Genomic DNA, 13,876 nt, shown 5'->3' on the forward strand with positions numbered 1-13,876 from the left:
CATCTGGTAGCCTTATGCAAAATAGATTTATTCATCTGTTCATACACTGAGGTCCTGGATCCTTTACATTGTGGCATTGATTAGAGCATTATATTCACTCAGTTATCTTTTATCCTTATACAGTACATTGGTCCATTATTTTATGTTCCATTCCTATTACTACTATTTATAATTTCTGTAGCAATGAAAGGCATATGCAGCGCTGCACATTTAACATGCAATAGATGGTCTCTGCTCAGAAGAGCTTACAATCTAATTTGTACAGCCAGACAAGACATAAAGGGGTTGGGGAGTTTCTTGCAGAGGGAATGATAGGATGGACATTGGTATCTAATGGTGAGTAGGAGCAGTTGAAAGAAACCTTGATAAAGTGGGCTTTTAGCATGGATTTCAATACACTAGAGACAGAGCTTCACGTATTGACTCAGGCAGTCTGTTCCAGGCATGCGGTGTAGCAAGATGGAACGGATGGAGTCTGGAGTTGGCAGTGGAGGAGAAGGGTACAGATAAGAGAGACATAACCCAATGAATAGAGTTCCTGGGAAGAGCATAGGGGGAGATAAGAACATAAGCAGTGTCTCCGCCGGGTCAGACCATAGGTCCATCCTGCCCGGCAATGAGGAGAGATATTGAGGGGCTGCAGAGTGAATGCACTTGTACGTCAGCAAGACGAGTTCGAACTGTATTCGGAAATGGATGGGGAACCAATGAAGTGACTTGAGAAGAGGGGTGATGTGAGTATAATGGATCTGGCAGAATGTAAGTCGTGCAGCAGAATTTTGAATGGACTGAAGGGGAGAGAGATGGTTGAGCGGAAGACCTGAGAGAAGCAGAAAATTGCAGTAGTCTACGCGAGCGGTGATGAGAGTGTGGATAAGCTCACCCACAGAAAATCCAATGCAACAGCATTTAACTTTGAAAATGTTATAATGCCCTTGTATCGCTCTATGGTACAGCCGCACCTCGAATACTGTGCAGTTCCAGTCACCATATCTCCAAAAAGATATAACAGAATTAGAAAAGGGCAACAAATGTGATAAAAGGGATGGGACAACTTCCCTATGAGGAAAGGCTAAAGCAGCTAGGGCTTTCAGCTTAACCCTTTCAGGACCAAGGGACATATTTGTCCCATAACTTTAAAATCCTATACATTTTGATTGGGATAGTCTACAGTTCTAAATTTGATATGTACGGATTCCATTGGATACTGCCTTTATGTAAACAAACTGGTTCCGACATTCATTCATTAGCGTCGTTGCCAGATTGACGAGAAGATTCACTTGCCACACTGTCCATAAGCCAGAAGTGTGATTTTTTAAATAAAAATAATGATATTTCACAAAAAAAATCAATTTTTTGGCATCTGCAAGCCCTTTTTACCATAAAAATGTCGTCAAAACCACAAAAATTGGCCTACGATCCTTATGGTCCTGAAAGGGTTAAAGGGACAGCTCAGGGATTATATGACAGAGGTCTATAAAATACTGAGTGGAGTGGAAAGGGTAGATGTGAATCATTTGTTTACTCATTCCAAAAATACTAGGACTAAGGGGCATGCAATAAAGCAACTAAGTCGTAGACTTAAAACAAACCAGAGAAAATATTTCTTCACCCAAAGGGTAATTAAACTCTGGAATTCATTGCCGTAGATTGTGGTGAAATCGTTAGCTTAGCAGGGTTTATAAAAGGGGAAATTCCTAAAAGGGACATCCATAGGTGGCTTGGGGAAATTCACTGCTTATTCCTAGAATACTACTTGTGATCTAGCGAGGTACTTTGGACATGGGTTGTCCACTGTTGGAAACAGGATGCTGGGCTTGTTGGAACTTTGGTCTGTCCCAGTATGATGACTCCTATGTTCTTATAAGAGTTTTGGTAGTGTGCTTTTAAAAGAGAAGTTGGAGTTTGGTAATATTGCAGAGGAAGAAGTGACAGACTTTAACGGTTTGTTGGATCTGAGCAGAGAAAGAGAGAAAGGAGTCGTAGATGACCCTGAAGTTGCAAGCTGATAAGACAGGGAGGAGAGTGTTTTCCACAGAAATAGAGAATGGGGGGGGGGGAGAGGGGAGGTAGGTTCAGGTCAGGGGTGTCAAAGTCCCTCCTCGAGGGCCGCAATCCAGTGGGGTTTTCAGGATTTCTCCAATGAATATGCACGAGATCTATTAGCATACAATGAAAGCAGTGCATGCAAACAGATCTCATGCATATTCATTGGGGAAATCCTGAAAACCCGACTGGATTGCGGCCCTCGAGGAGGGACTTTGACACCCCTGGTTTAGGTGAAAAGATAAGGAGCTTGGCCTTAGCCATATTCAGCTTTAGATGGCAGTGAGACATCTAGGTGGCAATGTTGGACAAGCAGGCTAAAATTTGGATCTGGATTCCTTGGGAAAATATTCCAGCTAGTTTGGGAATGGATTTACAAGCTTTAAAAAGTTATACAACTTTTCCTTTGAAATTCTTTTTTTTTTTCTTTCTTTCTTTCTTTTCATCAGTTCATAACACTCAGCATCATGGGAACCTAAAGACCTTGATTAAATCCCTCCTCCCAGGCTAACCATGGTAGCACTATAGAAATAGTTAATGGTAGTAGTAGTATTTATTTATTTATTTAGTCCGTCAGATTTCTAGTCCGTCCTCCCAGCAGAGCCCAGAACGGGTTACAAGTTTACATCCACGGTAGATGGGTTAGCAACAAGGTTACAATTTCACATATCACCCTTCTCCCTACCCCCTCCTACCCTCCTCTTCTCTTCTCCCACCCCTCCTCCCCCTTCTCCTTCCTCATCCCCCTCTTTAAGTCGCCTTGAGCCTACCTAGGTATGAGCGACGCAAAAATAGAAGATTAGATTAGAATAACAGATTAAAAGGGTGGAGAGCTGTGGTAGAAATTCCTATGTACATGTTATGGGTACTGAGCTTGGTAGCATGGCAAATGATGGGCAACAAGGATGCAAATTCACATATATGATATACAGAACAACAGATTAAGGGGATAATACTTATGAACTGCATGTAGAACTGCATTCAAGATTTGGGGGCTGAGCACAGTAGCACGGTAAACGATAGGCCCTATAAGTATAGCAGCTGGAAATACAATACATTCAAAGTATAGGACAATTTTAGGCATTCTTGGTGAAGGTAAATGTATGTAGTAGGGAGATAAGATCTTGCATAGTTTATTTATTTATTCGATTTTTTTAGCCCGTCCTCCCAAAAGAGCCCAGAACGGGTTACAATGAATATATTGGTGCATTAAAATTATAAGTAAGATAGGTACTTAGAAATTCCCTTACTGTCCCGAAGGCTCACAATCTAACTAAAGTACCAGGAAAAATGACAATTAGAAGAGTAATAAAGAAAGAAAATAGAGATAGAGGAGAAAAATAAGAAAATAAACATACTAATAAGATTACAATGATCTAAAGGAATTTGAAAGGTTAAAAAGAGGGGAGATAAGAATAGATGCAGAGGGAGAACCGTTGAAGCAATAGAATTCTGGGGAAATTTAAATGAAATTTGAATGATAAAATAAAACAAAATAAGCGGTAAAACAATAAGTGAGATTAAAAAATATATCATAAACCGAGTAGTGGTATAGTTCCCTGGCCCTAGGTTGCCAGGATCTGCAGTGGGATTTGAACCCTGGTCTCCCTTTTTCTCTGTTCACTCCTCTAAACGTTAAACTGCTCCTTTGGAAAACTCAATCATCACATAGCTTTGTATAAGATATTTACAGCAAATAAGTATTCTTTGTGGTGAAAACAGCTCAGAATGATTAGTTCAGTGTAATGACAACTATGTAAATGAGTCGCTGAAAAGTTTAAAAGCGTTAGCCGTGGAAGAAGCACAAAATGAAGGGACAGCCGCAGCGATGACTGCCTCAGAAAGTGACTCCTTCTACCAGAGGGGCACTTTTAATCCTAAAAGTCTGGTCTGATTGGCAGAGTTCCCAGAATGCAAAGTCATACATTTATCTCAGCTATTATATAGTTGATAATTATTACCTGTAAAATTTAATTATATTTTAATCTGTCATTTAAGAAGATGCATAATTAGAGCTTAACAAATAAATAGACTTTGGAATGTGCCATATGCTAAAAACAGACACGCTTTATCTGGGTGGGGGGTAAGGCTCCATAAGCTTAGCTAATGTCTTGCTTCACCTGTTGAAAAGCTGAAGAGCAAACTCTTGCAAAAGAATCATCTCCTGCGGATAGAAAAAAATCACGGCAGCATAGTAGCTGATGGCAAAGAACATAAGAATAGTCTGGCCACTTGTACCTGGCAAAAACCCAAAATGTACCAACATTCCAGACCCCCAAATCGTAGCAACATTCCAAACAGAATTCCAAAGAATAACAAGATTCCGGAATCCCAAAGAGTAACAAGATTCGAGAATCCCAAAGAGTAGCGATAGTCCATGCTACCGATCCAGGGCAAGCAGTGGCTTCCCCCATGTCCCCATGTCTGTCTCAATAACAGACTATGGACTTTTCCTCCAGGAGCTTGTCCAAACCTTTGTTAAAACCAGCTATGTTAACCAAGTAACTCATGCATTTTATTCCGTTATTCCTGTCTACGCCTCAGCTACCCAGCATATATTTTATTGTGACCTCCTCATTGTCTCTAGAATGGGGGGAAGGGGAGGTAAAGGGGGCTTGTATGCCGCCTTGTGAGCACTGGAGAATTAAGTGGCTTTGGCCAGGATCAGAGGGAGCAGCACTGGGTGCAGAGGCAACAGATCTACCAGTGAGCCACATCTTCCCGAGAATAGAACTTGTTCCCAAATCTACCAGCAGAGGGCTCTGCTTCAGGGGCCATTTTCGGAGTTCTGTCCTGCCTCCCCACCCCCGCCCCTTCTAATTGCATTCTTCTTTGGATCTGATGTCAGCACAGTGGATATGGGGCCAAATTCAAGCCAGTTTTCATTTCTTTCTCTGTGGTTCTAGCCATGTGCAGCAGTGCACCATGGCACAGTAGCGTGTACACTAGAATAGACGACATGAGCCGATATAACCGCCCAGACAAGCATCATTGTTTGACGTAATTGGTCCTTGAAAACTAACGGCAAATATCTTTGCAAAGTAGGGGACCTGGATCTTCCAATCTTCCAGAGGAGTGAGATAGAGCACTTTTTTCATTGGTAAGGATTACTAACTATTTCTGTTCTAAGGGGCAGGCTGGATCAATCCTGGCTTTATCTCAATCTGTCTATTGTCCAGAAGTTCCTGTTTTTCCGAGAAAAACTAAGTCTACAAATCCTTGAAGGCCACGTGACACACTCAGGACTGGCTCGGCCTGTCATAGGGGCCGTGGAATCAGATGGTTTCCTTACGGCGGGATATTTCCAGATCATTATTTGATGTAATTGGTCCTTGAAAACTAACGGCAAGTAATTTTCATTTTATTTTTTTAGGCAGTAGTTATCCTAACGAGCAACAGAGCAATCAAGGCTTTGTAACCGTTTGGATCTTCTTATCTTTGCTAACTTGGATTTTCAGCTCCGACAGAAATTAAATCGGAAAAAAGAGAAAGACTGCAGATGGTGGGTGATGAAATATGTGTTTGTTTGTCAACTATCGAGCTACATTTTGAGTTAACTTGCACTCAAAAACAAGCACATCCATCGCATTGATTAGCAATTCTATTCTATTTACTTTAGTTTCACTGTTGTTACAATTGCCAATACATAACTTAGGGCTCCTTTTACAAAGACATGCTAGGGCCTTAACACATGGAATAGCTAGCCACTACCACCTCATTTTGAGCAGGCGGTAGGTTTTTGGCTAGCACGTGCTAATCTGGTGCATGCATTAAAAACGTTGGCGCATCTTTGTAAAAGGAGCCCTTAAAGAACTCTACATAAATAACTCTCAAATGTAATTTTTTGTTGGTTTTGCAATTTTATAATTTCAGTTATAAGATGCGTTGGAAAGCATTTGCTCTATTTAGTGTGCCGTGAAACACATTTGTTCCGTTTAGTATGCCGGAGCTAAAAATGCTTGAGAGACCCTGATGTCCAGTATAAGTTCCTATACTTAACCTACCATCCAACCCCTCCCCTCCAACATCCGACCCTACAGCTTTTAAAAATCAATACAGCTATCCAAACAAACCAGGCTGGATCTTTCATCCTTAGAGGACAGTACTTGGTCACCAGCACCTACCAGTACACCCAGCATCTGGAGAGGTGTAGACTGTTGGCACTGACTTCGTTACTCCATAACCTGCTGCATTGTTAGGCTGAATCTTCTTCATCTGCTCCTTCTTTCATCCATATAACCTCACTGTACCCAGTACTATCATCCTGCTGGAATTTACCTGGTTGGTTGGGGGGGGGGGGGGAATTTAGCATGCTGGTGCCAACTTGGATACCCTTAAACTGCAGTATTGTTATGGCTAAAAAATACCTTTGGACTTAATAATTGAAAATGAAAGGTGAACGGTACAGGGGTTCAAACAAGATGCATTTTTGCTACCACCCTTCTTTCCCATGGAAAAGTAGCAGAAATGTAATCCCAAAGGGAGTACTCATTATTATTATTTTATCATACTGGAATAAATAGCTATTCCTTGAGTGGTGAGGAGTCTACTATAGTTTGCTCCCAAGACCTTAGGATTAGTGTTGCATTTGGTAAATCTGACCCTCCAGGTAGATGGTCCTTTTTTTATTTAGGATATCCATAAAGTTCATTGCATGCATTTACTCCAAGATCATTTAGTATATATATATATATATATTAGCATATATTTATTATATTATATTTAGCATTATTATATTATATAAAGCATTTAGCATATATTTATTATTTAGGAGATGGAGCGATATCTCAACACTGTGTTTGGGGTCATTTAAGACAGTGGTTCCCAACCCTGTCCTGGAGGACCAACAGGCCAATCGGGTTTTCAGACTAGCCCTAATGAATATGCATGAGAGAGATTTGCATATAATGGAAGTGAGAGGCATGCAAATCTGTTCCATGCATATTCATTAGGACTAGCCTGAAAACCCGATTGGCCTGGTGGTCCTCCAGGACAGGGTTGGGAACCACTGATTTAGGAGACCAGATCCTGGAGAGAATGAGTCCAAGTGGTAAGCTACTGATGCATCTTTTCCATTTGGCCTTATATATTGCATGGATATAATGCATGATCATCACTCATGACTTGTTACAGTATATAAATCCAACATACGTGCTTGGTTCTGACATCGAATCCAAAGAAGAATGAGATTAGAAAAATTAGGGTGGAGAGGTAGGGCAGGGCAGAAGAATGAAAACAGTCTCCAGGGCAGAGCACTCTGCTAATAGATGTGAGAACAAGCCCTTTCAGCAATCCTTTTAATGCAGTCATTTTATCCTAAATGTTTGACCCAAGATTTACAAAGAACCACAATGGATAGAAAAGGGGGTTTGTGGTATTATTTTAAATGTGATATGGGAATATATGCATTTAACACAAAAAGAAAATAAAGAAAACCAATTTAATGAAACTTTTGACACTGTATTTCTGCAGCGTTGTTTCATGTTCGATGAGTAGTTGGAAGTCTTCAATTTTACATCATTAGCTTACATCATTAAGCTAACTTCTTAGCTTGCTTTTGATATCATTCATGTTGGAGAACGTCTTCTCACAATAATAAGTGGACCCCCAAATCATCAAAATTCCAAACGCTACTATTTTGAGTTGACAATAATAGTCTGGAAGGCTGTTCCATGTTTCGAAAATCAGTTGGTTCTCCTTTCGACAGTTGGAAAGTTTCATACATTTGTGATTCATGGCTAAAGTCGCCTTTCCTTTCTCTTGATTTTCTAGTTCCACTTGTAAAGAATAAGACATAAATTTTGAAGACCACATATCTTTGCTTTTCAAGTCTGTTAGTTGTAGTTCAAACTGAGTTCTTTCAAATAAGGCTCAGCTGCTCAACATCGGCAGTGTGAAGCATTAGCATGCGCCATCCCTCCACCCATACGTCCATTCCTCTCTCACTACTCTCATCCCTCCTGTAACATATTTCCTTCCCCCCCCCCAACCCCACTCACAAATATGCTCTTTCTTGCTTCAATGGGTCAGTGGCGGTTCCTACAGCTGCCTGCCGCTAAACCAAAAGCCTCTCCTCTGCCACGTCCCGTCCTCTGTCAGAACTTCCTGTTTCTGCCTGGATGGGACACAGCAGAGAAGAGGCTTCTGGGTTAGTGGTAGGCAGCTGCAGGACTCGCTGCTGCTAATCCGTTGAGGCAAGAGAAGTGCGGGAGATACAGTGATCGCTGAAGCTCAATACAGGAGATAAAATAATTGTCAGGGGTAACAGCCATGCCAGCCCCATGAATGAGTTGAATACGTCTATCATTCCGAGAAGAAGTCATGTGGTCAAAGAGCTACGTGTGGCTCATGAGTTGAGGGTTGCTGATGCCTGCCCTATACCAAAGCAGAGGGATGATAAAGAGGCTGCAATAAAATATATGTACCATTTAAAAAAACAATTCCACTGTACCCATAAGAAAAGCCCATTACTGAATGGTAAATTACATGTTTACAAACCTGGCATACCCATGACTTTCAATTGAGACTCCTGTTCTGAATCTGTTTCCCTAATTATGGCTGAGCTGTACAGATGGAAGTGGGTAGAGGGAACTGGCAGGAAGTGATGCCAAGTAGCAGAAATGAGACTGAGGAAGTAAAGACTGAATTACCCACCAGCTGGCTCTCTTTCCGCAGACTTGCAAATAGGCTGGAGTTACCCATACAAAAGCGGGTGAAGATAGATCTCTTTGAAAGCCACCACGACGGGCAACCATTCTAGAGACTCAGAAAGTAAAGGGCAGGGAGATGAAAAGAAAGATGTGCAGGCAACTGAAGTACAGAATGCAGAATGGTAAGGCTGGACCTCTGGCGATATTTTCCCATCCTGGGAGCATCTGGCTACAAAGCTGTAGCCAATTATTGTTTCTTGAAGGGGTTGGCCAAGCTGCCAATGCCTCCCCCAATCTATTTCCTTTCTTATCCCAAAGACATCCCCTTCCTATCCACCTAAATACAAGTCTCCTGCTCCAAAAACCCCTTCCTGAGTTCCGATGCCCCCACCCATAGGCCTCCACCTACTGTCCAAAGCATCATCATGTTATTTATAAGCAAGCTTCGGAGAACCAGTAGATCATCAGCTCTTAAGCCTGAATGTAGCATAAGAACAGCCTTTCTGGATCAGACTGACGGTCTATCTAGTCCAGTATCCTGTCTTCATGGAGGCCAGTCCAAGTCACATGTACCTGTCAAAACTCCAAACAGTAGCAGCATTCCATCCCACCGATTCAGGGCAAGCAGTGGCTTCCCCCATGTCTGTCTCAACAGTAGACTATGGACTTTTCCTCCTGGAACTTGTCCAGGCCTTTTTTAAAACCAGATACATTAACCGCTATTCTCTGAATGAAAAAAATATTTTCTCCTACTGGTTTTAAAAATGTAACTTCATCGAGTGTCCCCTAGTCTTTGAAAATCTTGATGGAGTAAAAAAAATTGATTCAGTTGTACCTGTTCTACTCCACTCAGGATCTTGTAGACTTTAATCATATCTCCCCTCAGCCATCTCTTTTCCAACCTAAAGAGCCCTAACCTTTTTAGTCTTTCCTCATACGCGAGGAGTTCCATCCCCTTTATCATCTTGGTCGCTCTTCTTTGAACCTTTCCCAGTGCCGCCATATCTTTTTTGAGATAAAGAGAACAGAACTGAATGCAATACTCATGGCGAAGTCGCACCATAGAGCGATACAAAGGCATTATAACATTCTTAGTCTTGTTTACCATCCCAATAGATCAAATACACTGGAAGAGAGGTTTCAAAACAGAACACCATATCAAATAGTGTCTGTCTGTTATTTAATTAAATGTAAAATCTGCAAGAAATATTTTTTGAGAAAAAGAGAAAGGAGATGAATGAATTAAGACAGCAGGATACATATAAGTAGCAGAGTGCAGCCAAGAAACAGGGCATGCTGAGATTCTGAAGATAGTAGATAATGCAGCTTTAATATCTTCAACCAGCTGCATCTATTAGAAGAGTTCTTGGTTGTAATGTAAACAGCTCTTTGACATCCTTAAATTATTGTACTTTAAAAGAGCCTAGAAGTTCAGCCAAATCTCTCACACATTTAAATAAAAATAAGCAGAAAGACATGACACGTTCCACCTCCAGGAGGATCTTGGCTCCTAGTTGACTTAAAATAATCACTGCACAAAGAAACCCAAAGGGTGGCATCAGATCTGCATCTTAGACAATTATTCTAAGCACAATGTACCGATCAATAAATTCCATCTAATCACCAAGAAAGGCAAAGAGAATGTTAGATCTATTATAGCTTGAAGAGAATGACTAGTGGAGGAAGATCATGAAGTGTTAGCTTCAGACGGTGGCTCATTGGCCAGTCTGGAATATATTTAGGAGGCAGAATAACACGTGAATCTATAAAACTGGGTGATGCAAACTGTCCCTCATTCAGTAAGTCTGATAAAAAAAAAGTCAATAAGACTTATATGTTAAGTCATAAAAACAATTATCACTTAGGGTGCAACCAAAGAGTGAAAGGAGCTATCTAAGACAACCCACCTATTCCTTCTCTGTGCGATAGATGACGTCAAGTCCCCTAATGTGAAGAGAAAAGATTTAGTCCTTCCTTCTATCCTACCGCGTTTCAAGGCCACCTCAGAATGGGGTCCTTTTTCTAAGGCTCGCTAAATGCTACCGTGTCCATAGAACAGAATGCGTGTCTTAGCATTTAGCGTGCCCTAATCGTTAAGTGCATGGTAAATCAGCCAGCGCGCCTTAGAAAAAGAGGGGGAATGAGAATAATACAGTATATAGAACAAAGAGATAGAGAGTTGCGCGGGGACAGAAATCCCACCCATCCCCACCCGTCCACACCAGGATCCGCTCCGTCTCCACCCGCCCCCGCCAGGATCCTCTCCGTCCCCACCCGTCCCCGTCAGGATCCTCTCCGTCCCCACCCGTCCCCGTCAGGATCCTCTCCGTCTCCACCCGTCCCCGCCAGGATCCTCTCCGTCCCCACCCGTCCCCGTCAGGATCCTCTCCGTCCCCACCCGTCCCCGTCAGGATCCTCTCCGTCCCCACTCATCCCCGCCAGGATCCTCTCCGTCCCCACCCGTCCCCGTCAGGATCCTCTCCGTCCCCACCCGTCCCCGTCAGGATCCTCTCCGTCCCCACCCGTCCCCGTCAGGATCCTCTCCGTCCCCACCCGTCCCCGTCAGGATCCTCTCCGTCCCCACCCGTCCCCGTCAGGATCCTCTCCGTCCCCACTCGTCCCCGCAAGGAATTACCTCCATCCTTGCCTGTCCCCATAAAAAGCAGCAATTACTTCTGACAGGATCATCAATTCCACAGTTTCTTTTGTGTTTGCGCTGCTATTTTCCTTGTGGAATCTCTTTAGTGGAACCCTTTTTTTGTTTTCTGTTCAGGTAATTAACTTATAAACCCCCTCTTTTACTAAGGCTGACGTGTCCATTATATTGCGCACACAAACAACTATAAAGAATTCAGAAAACACCTAAAAACTTACCTATTCTTGAAATACCTAGGTAACGAACCGGAACGTCAACCCCCCTCGTAACATCACCACACACCTGAACTTGCAACTGTTAACCCCAAACCCCTAATCAGTAAACATGAACACTATACGAACTTACGGAATATTTCTACTTCTGTGTAAACAACTTGGCGCTTCCTGGCCTTGCAACACACAAACTGACGTTAACATTACTAATGTTATCAGATGCACAATGCTATACTCTTTAAGTAGTTGTACGAGATATACACTGCTATACTCTCTAATTCGCTGTATGAAAAACTTCTCTTGATTGTATTTACAGTTTCTTTTATTGTAAACCGCTATACTCTCTAATTCGCTGTATGTAAAACTTCTCTTGATTGTATTTACAGTTTAGTTTATTGTAAACCGCCTAGAAGTCGCAAGATTACAGGCGGGATATAAGAATAAAGTTATTATTATTATTATATGGACGAACCCTGCTTCCAAAGCCTTCCATCCCCGTGGGAGACCCGTGGGCCAGAGGGGGTTCCCCGTAGGAGTCCCAGGGGCCAGAGGGAGGTCCCCATGGGAGTACCGTGGGTTAGGGGGGATTCCCGCGGGAGCCCTGCGGGAGCCGCGGGATTCCCACGATCCCCGTTCCCGTGCAGATCTCTACAAAGAGATGGACATTATGCCTGAGAGCAGTCACCCAATCCAGTCACAAGCCTGGCTTTATCAGAACCCTACCCATTGCCAAATATCTTTGCAAAGTAGGGGACCTGGATCTTCCAATCTTCCAGAGGAGTGAGATGGAACACTTTTTTCATTGGTAAGGATTACTAACTATTTCTGTTCAAAGGGGCAGGCTGGATCAATCCTGGCTTTATCTCAATCTGTCTATTGTCCAGAAGTTCCTGTTTTTCCGAGAAAAACTAAGTCTACAAATCCCTGAAGGCCACGTGACACACTCAGGACTGGCTCGGCCTGTCATAGGGGCCGTGGAATCAGATGGTTTCCTTACGGTGGGATATTTCCAGACCAATACTCGCCTTATCCTACTGAAACCAAACCTGTGCAAACTGTCACCTTTCTGTCTTATTTAACTGGTGTCAGTGTCAGGGGGCCTGGCAGTTTGAAAGTAATGCTGAGAAAAGCTGCTCACTCGGTTGAGAATAAAATGTACTTGATTGATATTACTGAGTCCAGATATACTCTCTTCACAGTACCAGAATATCTCTTTCCACAGCGACCTTTCACAGGAAGAACCCTCTCCCCTCCCCCTCCCCCCCCCCCCCCCACCACACACACAATTTTTGCAAAACATTAAATTTCAGACTCCTTCAGAAGCAAGCATAAATCCTCTGGAATTAATCCATCTCATATCATAGAAAAAAAAAACCCAAAACACATTTTCAGCTTTTCATTCCTGAGGCACTTGTAAAATCCAGCAAAAAGACTGCAGGAACCCGATCCGAATTCCAGCAGGTTAATAAGATTTGGTGGTGCTGTTCTGGAAAGGAATACATGATATTAATCTTTAAAGTCTTGCTGCTCCATTTTCCAAGGGGTTCTTTTTATCTTAGTGGATCTTCCAGATTTTGGACCCAGTGGACGAACTCTGAGTTCGTGTTCTCACTTTGAAGCAGTTGCAATCCGATTAGATTGTTGGTACTTCATATTTACAGATGTAGGAAAAATGTTTTTCTGAACGGAGCATCTGAGCTTTTAATGCAGCGGACGGCGATAAAAAAAATCCTAACACGGCTAGATAAAAGGGGGCCTTAATAATGGTAACCTGGTGGGAGTGTGTGATGCAGGAGCTAAAGCCTCAGCACCCTGAGGTTGTGGGTTCAAATCCTATGCTGCTCTTTGTGATCCTAGGCAAATCACTTAATCCCTCCCATTGCCCCAGGTACATGAGATTGTGAGCCTGCTGGAACAGACAGGGGAAAATGCTTAAGTACTTGAATAAAGTCATGAAAACTGTTCTGAGCTCCCTTTGGAAAACCGTATACATCATTGAATAAATAAATAGTATGAAAAGTTTCAGCCTCTGATAACCAGAGCTAGTATTGTGACATCATAATGCCTCATTCCACCAATGCCTAAGAGCCAGCCTCATCAGTGATGTCACAATGGCTTGAAATGTCCTCTACTTGGCTCACTTATACTATGTTTTGATTTCTAGAGTGACGCAGTGGTTAAAGCTACAGCCTCAGCCACTCTGCCTGTGACTTGCCTGCCTTATTATATGCGTAATATAAAGTGATTACTAATATTTATAAAGCCAATTATCTCAAATAAATGCATTAGGACCAACAACTGTACATTAGGAC

At 42.4% G+C, this 13,876-nt stretch overlaps 1 protein-coding gene across 8 annotated transcripts in view; it reads right to left on the bottom strand.

The window, feature by feature from the left end:
* The window catches only part of CACNA1G (calcium voltage-gated channel subunit alpha1 G), a 574,606-nt gene that overhangs the window by 309,768 nt on the left and 250,962 nt on the right, over positions 1-13,876 (bottom strand). The gene's annotated exons all lie outside the window — the stretch shown is intronic.

The sequence above is a fragment of the Geotrypetes seraphini genome, chromosome 10 (genome assembly GCF_902459505.1).
Source record: "Geotrypetes seraphini chromosome 10, aGeoSer1.1, whole genome shotgun sequence".
Taxonomy (NCBI): domain Eukaryota; kingdom Metazoa; phylum Chordata; class Amphibia; order Gymnophiona; family Dermophiidae; genus Geotrypetes; species Geotrypetes seraphini.